The 10,284-nt window shown below is 47.6% G+C and overlaps 2 pseudogenes; both read left to right on the top strand.

The window, feature by feature from the left end:
• Window positions 1-856: 856 nt before the first annotated feature.
• LOC102493525 (butyrophilin-like protein 1) lies at window positions 857-10,125 on the top strand (annotated as a pseudogene).
• Window positions 3,758-4,655, top strand: LOC102493120 (cell growth-regulating nucleolar protein-like; annotated as a pseudogene).
• Window positions 10,126-10,284: the final 159 nt, after the last annotated feature.

Genomic DNA, 10,284 nt, shown 5'->3' with positions numbered 1-10,284 from the left:
TTTTTATTTACTGTTTTCTTCAGTTTGACCAGAGAGACAGGAAGAGTGAGAAAGCAGGCTGGTCAGGGACTGGAACTGTGGTCAGTCATGTAAGAGTCTAGCACCTAACCACCATAAGAATTTGTTATTATTCTTTTTCAAGTTTGCTGTAGGGCATGTGCCCTAACCAGAGAGAGAGAGAGAGAGAGAGGAAGCAAGCTACTAGGTGTGGGACTTGAACCATGGTCAGGCGGTGGGAGTCTAGTGCCTCAATCACCATGCCACCTACTGGCCCCTGCATCTAGGTTTTAAGTGCACGTAAATTCAGTGGAGGAGAAAAATATGGACAGAAAAATAAACGTAGCAGAGGGAGTGAGGAATTTCCTGGATGTGGCTGCCCTAGGCCACGGGTATTCTCCTGGGTGAGTTCTCAGGCTCTCCTGGAGGCAAGGCCAGGCTAGAGCTGTGATTCCAAAAGTGTTGTCCTTGGATCAGCAACATCTCCTTCCTTGGGAACTCCTTAGAAATGTGCATTCTTGGGCCCATCTAGACCTACCTAACCAGAACCTCTGGGGATGAGGCTCAGCATCTTTCTTACAAGGTCCTGTGGGTGCAAGCTCAGTGTGAGACCTCTGGGTTAGAGCCCTTCCTGCAAGGGCCTGGGGCAGGAGCACAGGCCTTTAAGGAGTCTCTGAAGTCATTTTTGGGCCCCATGACTGTGGTCAGCAGATCTCACCAGGTTCAGCGTCATCACTGCTCAGTCCAGCAGGTCGTGTGGGGTCGCGTCAGCCAGCATCTGTCCGCGGCCTGCCTGGACTCCCCACCTATGCTGTGTGTTCTCTGCCCCATGGTCTGTGTCTCACAGCTTCTCACTCCCATGTCTGTGTCCGCAGATGAGTTCGTGGTCATGGGCCCCTCAGACCCTGTTGTGGCTGTGCTGGGTGCTGATGCCACGCTGCCCTGCTCCCTGTCCCCACCCATGAGCGCAGTGACTATGGAACTGCTATGGTACCGCACCGAGTTCTCGGAAGTGGTGTTCAGCTTTCGGGACCAACAGGAGCAGAAGGGGAAACAGATGGCCCAGTAGGCCCTCTTGCCCCGGGGGGGGGTTGCCGTGCGCATCCACAACGTCCGGGTTTCCGACGACGGGCTGTACACCTGCTTCTTCAGCAAGGGAGGATTCTACAACGAGGCCAACTTGGAACTGCAGGTGGCAGGTGGGTGACTTAGTCCATATTCTAGGGTCTTGAGCACTGGATTTGGGAAGAACCTCAAATGAAAGGACATCCAATTCAGACCTTTATTTTCTGTGTGAGGAAAATGAGGCTTTTTCATTCAATCACTTTACTGATACAAATATGTAGAGCCACAAATAGGAAAGGATTTCAGAAAATTCATGAAAATAGAATCAAAGTTTGATTTTGTTTTGGTGCAAAAATAGTTGAAATCAATGTATAGTTTTTTAAAATTATTTTTTGAACTTTATTTGTTTTATTTACTTGTTTGTTTTAATTTGATCAGAGAGGGACAGAGTGAGAGAGAGGGAAAGTAAGAAAGCAAGCCTTCGGGTCTGGGACTTGAACTGCAGTCGGCCATGTGGGAGACCAGTGTTCTTAACCACCACACCACCTCCCAGCCCACAGTCAATGTGTAGTTTTATTTTTAATTGTTGGAGGGCTTGTGTGCTTGCCAGAGAGAGACAGAGAGACAGAGAAAGCAAAAGCCTCCCCCTTCCCCAATGTTGTGTGATACCTCTGCAATCTCTTCATTTCTCCATCCTGTCAGGATTTGGGGCACACCTACGCATGGGTCTGGTGTGTTTTTCAAATTGTGGGGACCCAAATTCACACTGTGGTCATTCATGTGGAATCGTGGAATCCGGTTCCCTTAACCACTGGGCTACAGGGTCAGCCACATAGTTCTTTTCTTTATTACATTAAATGATTGCTGTTTTTTAAAAAGTTTTGAAGATTATCTATTTTATTCATCATCATTATTATTATTTGTTAAAGTTTGCTATAAGGCATGCGTGCTCACTAGAGAGACAGAAAGAGAAGGAAAGTGAGAAAGCAAGTCACCAGGTCTGGATGGATCTGGAACTGCAGTCAGCCATGGAGAGTCCAGTGCCCCAACTACCAGACTACCTGCTGGCCCCATAATTATTTTCATAGCGCATACTTTCCATACAGTTTTTGAAGATCCTCCTGTATGGGCCAGCTGTTCTGGCACCTGGGATACAGTAGGAAGCACATAAAGATCCCTGACTGTGTACTTTATGTTCTAGAGCAGAGGTAGAAAGTCACAGTAAGTAAGTAGGGTGTGGACGATGCAGGAGAGTGACGAGAGCCTAGGACGGAAGACCAGGTAGGACAGGGAAGGGTCAGGGTGTGGTGGGGCGTGAGGGAGGCTCAGTTACTCAGGGCCTCACTGAGCATCTGAACCAGGCTCCCAGGAAGGAAGTGTTCAGCCGACAGCATCTCCGAGGGCCCAGAGCTCCCCACAGGGAGCACCCAGTGTGACGTCCCCGAGGTGGAGCACGGCTGGGTGTTCTGGGCACACTGGGGGCCTCTGTGGTTGGTGAGAGCAGTGAGGGGAGGGCAGGGAGAGGGGACGTCACTGGAGTAACGAGGCCTTCCTGGCACAGGGTACACTGAGGAGGGACTGAGTGACACCCCCATGACAGTCAGGAAAGGTCACTGGGAGGAGACCTCAGCTGGCCCAGGGCTCACCAGGGATCTCCTGTGAGAGGCACGGAGACAGTGTGATGGTCGTGGCTCTTCCCAGGGAGCCAGACAGACCTGGGGCTGGAGTGTGCGGGTCCCCAGGGGCACAGGCAGTGGGGTCTGGGAGGAGGGAGAGAGAAGGCTGAAGAGGGAGTTGGAGGCCAGATCGGGAAGGCGCTGTGTGCTGTGGTCGGGAGTTTGGGTGCAGAGCTCAGGAGACGTGGGCAGGCAGAGCTGGGCGTGCTCGCTGTGGCAGCGGTGAGGGGGTGAGTGGAGGGTGAACAGGAGGGAGCATGGTGTGCAGCTATGAGGAGTCAGCTATGGCTGACCTTGGGCTGTGGTAGCGGGGTTGTACAGGAAGGGTCAGACATCTGGGAGGCTTAGAAATTAGAGTGACTAGAAGTGAGGACACAGTGATTGGAGGAGGAAAGGGGATGGCGGAGCCTTCCAGGGTTGTGCCTTGGCCGTGTGCTGTGTCATGCCAGGGATATTGCTGATTCCATGTCAGTTACCTGGTGCCACAATACTGGTCTGTAACAAATGATGTGAAATTTTGGAGGCATACTGCAGCAGAAATGTATGAAATTCAGGCACAACAGGAGTCCCAGTGCTCTGGGTGGCCTTGGATAAACTCACCTGGGCTGACTCATACATCTTTGTTCACATTGGACAGAACACAGTTAAAAACACAATCTTCTCCCACTCCAGAAGTCCTCTCCACAAAGGTAGCAGAGAATAAAAGCACTTTTATATTAAAGAACTGTCAGACCAGAATGTGATACACATCACAGGCATCTGCTAAAGGATTGAAAAGAAAAAAGGAAATCTCATCTTTTTATAGCCGAGCCTCTATTACTCATTATATTGGGTCATTGGACAAGTCATGATGCATTTTTGCACAGAAAAACATAAAAGAAGGAGGTGAGGGCTCTGCTGGGCTGGGGCTGCAATTCCACGTGCTCCCGCAGCTGCTTGAGACCATCAGGGGGCGCTGGCTGCAAGGACAAGACTTAAGGCCTATCTTGGGTAGAGAGTATTTAATCATTTATCTAAAAATGCGATTTTTATGTAATGCATGTGGTGAGTCAGTGAAGAAAACACAAGTGGAAAAGCATGTACTTGCAGGAACTGTGGGTGCCTTCCTTACAGCAACTGTGGAAAAGATTTCCAGGGCGATGACTATAAAAACCATGTGAAACGTGTAAGTGAGGATGAGAAGAATGGTGGTGAAGGCTATGGGGGTAAAACCTACAAAGATGATGTTCAACAGCAGGCACAGATTCAGAAAATTAAGGAATTAATAAGGGACTAAATATCAGCCCCAAAGTGTGAGAATTTTAAAAGCAAATTAGTCCTTTTGACAAGGTTCCTAGGAAAAAGGAAAAGTTCAGAATTGGAAGAACAAAGGAATTTTTTTTATTTTTTTTATTTCGTTTTATTTATCATTAATATTTTAATTTGACCAGAGAGAGGGGAAAAGTGACAAAGGAAGCCACCTGCCAGGTCCAAGACTTGAACTGCAGTCAGCCACGTGGGAGTCCAGCACCTTAACCACCACACCACCTGCTGGCCACATGAAGAACAGTTTAAAAGTTCACAGTGAATCCATTCTGGAGCCAATGTGGAGTATCTTTTAGGAAGCTCCTAGCAGTGAGCCGGTCAATAGGGGAAGATCAGCAACCACTCAGCCCAGGTGTGGATCCACACACAGAAGTCTGTGTGCCTCTACAGGCGCCCTCCTCCAACGCACATGACACCATGAGAGAGCAAGCAGAGGTTAAGAAGAAAAGAGAGGAAAGATGAACCACAGAAGAAGAGAAAAAAGAAAAGAGAGAACTAAAATTAGAAAACCACCAGGAAAATTCGAGGAGTCAGAAGCCGAAGAAGCACAGAAAGGGACAGGGGCTGGACGGGAAGCTCACGGGCAGCAGCCCCGGATGCCAGTGGCTCTAAAAAGAGGACTGGGAAGAACGGGAGCAAGGGCGGCCTGCAGGGGAAGGGCAGGAGGGAGCTGGGGGCTCTGGAGAGGGGGGGGCGAGGAAGAGACAGAAACCGCTGCAGGAAAAACAAAGCGCAAGCATGTAGAGGCTGAGACAGAGTGTAAGAAGGGAAAGATCAGGGGCCGCAGGTGGCGTGGTGGTTAAGGGGGCTTGGATCCCATGTGGCGGATTGCAGTTTGAGTCCTAGACCTGGTACCTTGCTTTTCTCACTTTCCCTCTCTTTCTTGCTGTGTCTCTCTCTCTAATCAAAATAAAATTAAGGAAAGAATGAATATAGATATATAGAATGTTAAAATAATTCTTAAAAAAAAAAGATGAGCCCCAGGGTATTCTGAAGGTGGAGAGCCAGAAGACCATGAGACTCCTGCAAAGGGTAAATTCCCCTGGAAGGGAACTATGAGAGCAGTCCTGAGGCAGGCCCAGACAGTGACATTGCAATCAAAAGCTAAGGAAAAGGTTTTAGCACAGAACTGTACAGTGACAAATGAACATCGCAGATTGGAAGGGGAACTCCTGGTCATATTTAACAAGGAAATCAGCAAGAAAACCACTTTTAAGTTTTAAACTACAAAGTCAAGTTTTTAAAATGACTATGTCTATATTGAAAACTGAATTTTGTTAACTTTTTTCACTGTTGTTTATAAATGTGTAATAATTATAACAATTCAAATTTTTGCTTTCAGAAGATGTATTTTTAAGTTGAGGAAAAATGTATTTTTTATAGTACATTTATGAAAAATATAAAATATTTTCTTAGTAAAAAGAAAACACATAGAAAAATACATCATGACTTTTCCAATAATCCAATATATGTTTTCTTTCTATCTTTTCGATTTGTTAGAGGGCATGTGCTTGTCAGAGAGAGACAGAGAGACAGAGATGGAGGGAGAGGGAGAAAGCTCCCCTGTGGGGCATCATCACAGTGCGACTTCTTCTCCTCCATTTCTTCCCCCTTTCAGGATTTTAGGCATGTGTGTCGATGGGCCTGGCATGTTTCTCCAGTCTCCAGGTCTGGGACTTGAACCGTACTGTGGGATCCAGCTCCCCTTAACCCTCAGGCCATGGGCTGGCCCTACAAATATGTTTTCAAGATACACAACACCTAGTCTTCAAGTAAGAGGATGTGAAGCTCCATTTGTCACACATGGCTCCTCCTAAGTTAACCTGGTAGTTGGAGTGATTGTCTATGTGAGCGATTTGACTTTGAGGGGAAACAAACTCTGCACATCTTTGTGACAGAAGGTGGTTTCACAAGTTGAAGCGAGATGCCCACTGAATGAGGCACCTACCCTCCTAGAGAATGGGAAGATAGGTGTCTCATCTCTTCCTCAAAATGAAGGTTCCCAGGTCCTTGGGAAAGGCATTTGTAGGCCATAAGGTTGGCAAAAGGTCTAAGTAATTTCCAAATGATATATGCATTTCAAAGACAGGGGAAGCAGTTACAATCTCAAGTTTAAGTAGTTACAATCACAAGTTTCTAAAGAAATGCTCTATGAAAGGGAAGAGAGGGGAATCTCTTCTCTAATTTTCAAGAGGAAAATTAAATTTCCTACTTTTCTATTTATAGTGAGGTTTTTATTTTGCTATAGAGCATGTGTGCTCGTCAGACGGAAATGGGGGGTGGGAGGGGAAAACAGGGAAAGTGAGAAATCACCTCCCAGCACGGATGGCCACACTGCAATCCCTTCTCCATTGTTCTCTCAAGTGTTTGAGCCTGTGTACCTGGCAAATTACTAAAGCTGCTGGGTCCAGGATTTGAACCATGCAATTGGCCATGTGGAATTCAGCACCTTAACTACCACATCACCTGCTTGTCCAAGCATCTCACATTTTAAAAAGTTTATTTATTTGGGGACCAGCAGATGACATAATGGTTACATAGCTGGATTCCCATAGAGTGGACCATGGTTCTAGTCCCACACCCGGCAAAAAACCACCAGGAAAATTCGAGGAGTCAGAAGCCGAAGAAGCACAGAAAGGGACAGGGGCTGGACGGGAAGCTCACGGGCAGCAGCCCCGGATGCCAGTGGCTCTGGAAGGAGGAGGACTGGGGAGAACAGGAGCAAGGGCGGCCTGCAGGGGAAGGGCAGGATGGAGGTGGGGGCTCTGGAGGGGATGCCAAGGAAGAGACAGGAACCGCTGCAGGAAAAACAAAGCGCAAGCATGTAGAGGCTGAGACAGAGTGTAAGAAGGGAAAGATCAGGGGCCGCAGGTGGCGTGGTGGTTAAGGGGGCTTGGATCCCATGTGGCGGATTGCAGTTTGAGTCCCAGACCTAGCGACTTGCTTTCTCACTTTCCCTCTCTTTCTTGCTGTGTCTCTCTCTCTAATCAAAATAAAATTAAGGAAAGAATGAATATAGATATATAGAATGTTAAAATAATTCTTAAAAAAAAAGATGAGCCCCAGGGTATTCTGAAGGTGGAGAGTGAGAAGACCATGAGGCTCCTGCAAAAGGTAAATTCCCCTGGAAGGGAACTATGAGAGCAGTCCTGAGGCAGGCCCAGACAGTGACATTGCAATCAAAAGCTAAGGAAAAGGTTTTAGCACAGAACTGTACAGTGACAAATGAACATCGCAGATTGGAAGGGGAACTCCTGGTCATATTTAACAAGGAAATCAGCAAGAAAACCACTTTTAAGTTTTAAACTACAAAGTCAAGTTTTTAAAATGTCTATATTGAAAACATTGAATTCTGTTAACTTTTTTTCACTGTTGTTTATAAAATGTGTAATAATTATAACAATTCAAATTTTTGCTTTCAGAAGATGTATTTTTAAGTTGAGGAAAAATGTATTTTTTATAGTACATTTATGAAAAAATATAAAATATTTTCTTAGTAAAAAAAAACACATAGAAAAATACATCATGATGTTTCCAATAATCCAATATATGTTTTCTTTCTGTCTTTTCGATTTGTTAGAGGGCGTGTGCTTGCCAGAGAGAGACAGAGAGACAGGGATGGAGGGAGAGGGAGAAAGCTCCCCTGTGGGGCATCATCACAGTGCGACTTCTTCTCCTCCATTTCTTCCCCCTTTCAGGAATTTGGGCACACGTGTCAATGGGCCTGGCATGTTTCTCCAGTCTCCAGGTCTGGGACTTGAACCGTACTGTCGGATCCAGCTCCCCTTAACCCTCAGGCCATGGGCCGGCCCTACAAATATGTTTTCAAGATACACCATACCTAGTCTTCAAGTAAGAGGATGTGAAGCTCCATTTGTCACACATGGCTCCTCCTAAGTTAACCTGGTAGTTGGAGTGATTGTCTGTGTGAGCGATTTGACTTTGAGGGGAAACAAACCTTGCACATCTTTGTGACAGAAGGGGGTTTCACAAGTTGAAGCGAGATGCCCACTGAATGAGGCACCTACCCTCCTAGAGAATGGGAAGATAGGTGTCTCATCTCTTCCTCAAAATGAAGGTTCCCAGGTCCTTGGGAAAGGCATTTGTAGGCCATAAGGTTGGCAAAAGGTCTAAGTAATTTCCAAATGATATATGCATTTCAAAGACAGGGGAAGCAGTTACAATCTCAAGTTTAAGTAGTTACAATCACAAGTTTCTAAAGAAATGCTCTATGAAAGGGAAGAGAGGGGAATCTCTTCTCTAATTTTCAAGAGGAAAATTAAATTTCCTACTTTTCTATTTATAGTTTTATTTTTATTTTGCTATAGAGCATGTGTGCTCGTCAGACGGAAATGGGGGGTGGGAGGGGAAAACAGGGAAATCACTTCCCAGCACGGATGGCCACACTGCAATCCCTTCTCCATTGTTCTCTCAAGTGTTTGAGCCTGTGTACCTGGCAAATTACTAAAGCTGCTGGGTCCAGGATTTGAACCATGCAATTGGCCATGTGGAATTCAGCACCTTAACTACCACATCACCTGCTTGTCCAAGCATCTCACATTTTAAAAAGTTTATTTATTTGGGGACCAGCAGATGACATAATGGTTACATAGCTGGATTCCCATAGAGTGGACCATGGTTCTAGTCCCACACCCGGCAAATTAAAACTCACAACAGGTATGTGTGTGTGTGTGTGTGTGTGTGTGTGTGTGTGTGTGTGTGCTGAAAATTCAGAAAGGAGAATGGAGAAGAAGGAATTATGGTGTGGCCATCCTTCGGGGGTGGCGGGGGCGATTTTTCACTTTCTGTCTATTCTGTCTATCCAGCAAATGTACACGTCCTATAGCAAAAATCTTTCTCTAAAAAAAGAATTTATTATTTCTTCAGAGAGAGACCCCCAACAGGGTCTTCACACCATGATCTACCCTCAGCCTCAACTGAACTGCATCATGGGAACACACACACACACACACACACACACTCTCTCTCTCTCTCTCTCTCTCTCTCTCTCCTGCCTGGCCCTTATATTTAATTTTTATTTGTCCTGTACACTGTCAGTTGAAGAGGTCATCTTTGGGACTTTACCTGGGGCTGTTCACATTTCTGTGGCCAGTTAGCTGCTGGCTGATCCAGGACAGCCTCAGCTGAAAAGGCTGGGGTGCCCATCAATGAGTCCCATCCTCCAGCGCCAGCCCAAGCCCGTCCACCCCATGGAAATGGCAGAGGGAGAAACCAAGGGGGCAGCACTTTCTCAGCCTCTGCTCTGGGCACTGAGCTGCTCTCTCATTGGCCACATCAGGTCACATGACCGAGCCCAGCAGCAGAGTGAGGCGCTGAGAAGTATGGGCAGCCTGTAAGTGGGCTAGCTGTAAACAAGGCAAGAAGGGGCATTTTAATAATTAATTTATCATACATTGGGCAAAATTATGGATTCAACTATGGAAATCTGATATGTGAAGAATCATGTAGAGATAACCCAGAGGAATGTATATATAAGGGAAAGGAAATTTAGAAACAGGGACATCTTTAAAGTTAATAGAATTTTGGAGATAATTTGTAAAGATGGGTCTGGAACAGACGCTGGGAGGGTGTGGGGTGAGAGGAGCGGAGGTTCACAGACGGGACCGAGGACCAAATTCCTCCTCCTGTGTCTCTGGGCCTCGGTCTTCCCACCCGCCTGGTTGGGGAGAAAAGCCCCGCCCTCTATGCCCCCAGGGTCCCTGTGCTCCCCCTGAGGTCCCTGTGTGTCCCTGTGCCCTGCCCTCCCTGGGGCCGCCTTCCCCACACCACCCCTAGAGGGCGCGCTGACAGGCTCCCCTGGGCTGTCCACGTGGAGGCTCCACTGGGACCCCTGGGCCCACGTCAGGCTCCAGGTCCCCACAGCTGTTCTCCCGCAGGGGTGGGCTCTGCCCCTCAGGTGCACATCCGAGGGCCCGAGGAGGACGGGGTGCGCGTGGTGTGCACGGCCTCAGGGTGGTTCCCGAAGCCCCAGGTGCAGTGGAGAGACCTCAGGGGAGAGAAGCTGCAGGACAGGGGAGGGCCGGCCGCCCTGAGTCTGCGGGGTGTCCTGGAGCGCCCTTGACCTGCTCCCCACCCTCTGGCTGCAGAGCCCTTCTTCCCTCAGGCCTCTCTCTGGAAATCAGCTTTTGTCGTGAGCCTGATTGTGCTGGGGCTCCTGCTCTGTGGGGCTGGCTGTTTCCTGAAGAGAGAACGTTCTGCAAAGTTGCAGGAGCAGCAGGCA

Source organism: Tupaia chinensis, unplaced genomic scaffold (genome assembly GCF_000334495.1).
Source record: "Tupaia chinensis unplaced genomic scaffold, TupChi_1.0 Scaffold144075_1, whole genome shotgun sequence".
Taxonomy (NCBI): domain Eukaryota; kingdom Metazoa; phylum Chordata; class Mammalia; order Scandentia; family Tupaiidae; genus Tupaia; species Tupaia belangeri.
This window is presented reverse-complemented; position numbering and strand designations above follow the sequence as displayed.